The sequence below is a fragment of the Coregonus clupeaformis genome, chromosome 12 (assembly GCF_020615455.1).
Source record: "Coregonus clupeaformis isolate EN_2021a chromosome 12, ASM2061545v1, whole genome shotgun sequence".
Lineage (NCBI taxonomy): Eukaryota > Metazoa > Chordata > Actinopteri > Salmoniformes > Salmonidae > Coregonus > Coregonus clupeaformis.
This window is the reverse complement of record NC_059203.1, coordinates 28801059-28804281: the sequence shown is the minus strand read 5'-3', so window position 1 is coordinate 28804281 and position 3223 is coordinate 28801059.

The window sequence follows — 3223 nt, the reverse complement described above, 5'->3', positions numbered from 1 at the left end:
ATGCCGCTGGGAGAGGACCGCACCCACGCCCTCCTCCAATGCGTCCACCTCCAGGATGAAAGGACGAGATGGATCTCTGTGTTTTAGGAACCTCTCCTTCAGCCTCTTGAAGGCAGCGTCCGCCTCAGGGTGCCAGGCCAGCTTCTGAGGCCCACCCTTAACGAGACAGGTGAGCGGGGCGGCTATGGAGCTGAAGGACCTGATGAAACGCCGGTAGAAATTAGCGAAGCGCAGGAAGCTCTGTAGGCCCTTGATGGTGGTGGGAACTGGCCATGACCAGACGGCGTCCGTCTTCACTCCTTCCATGAACACACCCTGAGGACTGATCCGGTATCCCAGGAAGGAGATGGCCTGTTGGTGGAATTCACATTTCTCCCCCTTCACCAACAGGCTGTGTTCCTGGAGGCGGAGTAGGACAGCTTGGACGTCCCTGACGTGCTCCTCGAACGTAGCCAAGTAGATCAGGATATCGTCGATGTACACCACCGCCTGTCTACTCAGCATGTCCCGGAACACGTCATTGATGAAGGATTCGGAACACAGAAGGTGTGTTGGCGAGGCCGTAGGGCATGACGCAGTATTCATAGTGGCCTGAGGTAGCGCTGAATGCCGTCTTCCACTCGTCTCCTTCCCGGATTCGGATCAGGTTGTAGGCGCTCCTCAGGTCCAACTTGGTAAAGTACCGGGCCCCTCGCAGCGGCTCGATGGCCGACAGAACCAGAGGGAGGGGGTACCGGTACTTGGTGGAGACTGCGTTCAGCCCCCTGTAGTCAATGCATGGTCTCAGTCCTCTGTCATTTTTAGGCCACGAAGAAGAAGCTGGCGGAGGCAGGAGAGGTAGAGCGTCTGATGAACCCCTGTTTCAGGGTCTCCGCCACATACTTCTCCATGGCCTCAATCTCCGCCATGGAAAGGGGTTAAATGCGACTCTTCGGGGGGTGTTGTCCCTCCAGCAGGTCAATGGCACAGTCCCAGGGCCTGTGAGGAGGGAGACAAGTAGCCTTTAATCTGAGAGATCTGCGTACTCACGTGGAATGTTGGGCAGACTCCGGACTCTCCACTGACGTGGAACAACAAACCACTGGCAGGCAGGTCTTCCAGCATGAGGTGGACCAGCCTGTGATCCCCTTGGTGCTCCAATTGATGGTGGGGTTGTGTAGTCTGAGCCAGCGCAATCCCAAGACGATCTGGTGAAGGGGTGATGTGAAAATGTGGAATGACAGCTACTCGTGGTGCTCCGGTAGTGTGGGAATGGTGATGGGGAGAGTGATGTGTGTAATGGTGCCTGATCCAAGGTGTTTATTGTCCAGTGAGGTGACGTGTAGCGGAGATGGCAGTGGCATGGTGGGCAACCACCATTCAGAGACCAGCTCCCTATCTATATGGTTCCCCGCTGATCCGGAATCTATCATAGCAGTAGAAGTGGAAGAGAAGGAATAACCAGTCACCGTTATGGGAACTAAACACAATGGTTTTGTGATAGGAGCTGATGTAACACTCACGGAGCGGCGACGAGAGTCATACCGCCTAGATAGGGAGCCGCCAGGAGATCTGTGGTCCGTGGTGGTGTAGGGGGTGCTGCCCACAACCTTGGGTGAGATGGGGTGAGCGTTGAGGCGCCGGGAAGTATTGGGAACGCCGTCGCTCTCTCTCAACATGTCGTCAAGATGGATGGACGTGGTAATGAGGGTATCAAGATCCATCTCGTCGTCCCGACATGCGAGTTCCGTCTTGATGTCCTCCTGTAAACCTCTCCTGAAGGCTGTGTGCAGAGCACGCTCATTCCAGCCGGAAGACACCGCCACCGTGCGAAAGCTCAGAGCGCTGTTGTAGATGGAGGAGATGCTCACTCCCGTCCTTTCCCTCTGTGGGATGATCAAACACCGCTCTGAACTGAGCGAGGAAGGTGGGGTAGGGAAGCGCCACTGCCTCCTCTCCTTCCCAGACTGCCGTGGCCCAATCCAGCGCCTTTCCTTTAAGTAGCGAAATCACCAACGCTATCCTGGCTTGGTCAGATGGATATGCCCCAGGCTGACGCACCAGATAAAGTGAAAACTGTAGCAGGAAGCCGCTACATTTAATTGTTTTACCGTCATAGCGCTCCGGTAGTGCGAGGTTTCCCGCAGAAGTGGGTGATAGCACGGGAACAGGTGGATTGGGGGCATTCGCCACTCTCTGAGGTGGAACCGGAGCGCTGGGCAGATTATACAGAGTTTGGAGCACTTCCTGCATGGTGGCGTTCAACTGGGCAAGCTGCTGCTGGTGCTGGTCGAGGCACTGGGAAACTCCTGCTGCATCCATTTTTGTTTGGTGTGTGATTCTGTGGCGAGTACTGAGTATACGAAGAGGCAGGACGCAGACACAGGAATTAACAAGGTCAAGGTTTACTTAACAATGAGAAATAACAAACATAGCGTAAACGACACGAAGCTTAACAATCACACACAACATCATAGGAAGTTGGGAGAGTTATATTTGGGTGTTGTGGTGAGGGAGGCCCCGCTCTCTCCTTTCCCAGATGTTTAGTTCATTTCATTCCGATCTCCTTTGCATTATTGTAGCCATTTTCTGCAGCCTGTCAACTATGCCTCTGTCTATCCCTGTTCTCTCCTCTCCGCACAGGCTATACAAACGCCTCACACCGCGTGGCTTCTGCCTCTCTAACCTGGTGGTCCGGCACGCACCACCCACGTGGAGTTCCAGGTCTCAGGCAGCCTCTGGAACTGCCGTTCTGCTGCCAACAAGGCAGAGTTCATCTCAGCCTATGCTACCCTCCACTTCTTGGCGCTGACGGAAACATGGATTACCACTGAAAACACTGCTACTCCTACTGCTCTCTCCTCGTCTGATCATGTGTTCTCGCATACCCCGAGAGCATCTGGTCAGCGGGGTGGTGGCACAGGAATCCTCATCTCTCCCAAGTGGACATTCTCTATTTTTCCCCTGACCCATCTGTCTATCTCCTCATTTGAATTCCATGCTGTCACAGTCACTAGCCCATTTAAGCCTAATGTCCTTGTCATCTATCGCCCTTGGAGAGTTCATCAATGAGCTTGACGCCTAGATAAGTTCCTTTCCTGAGGATGGCTCACCCCTCACAGTTCTGGGGGACTTCAACCTCCCTACGTCTACCTTTGACTCATTTCTCTCTGCCTCCTTCTTTCCACTCCTCTCCTCTTTTGACCTCACACTCTCACAGTCCCCCCCTACTCACAAGGCAGGC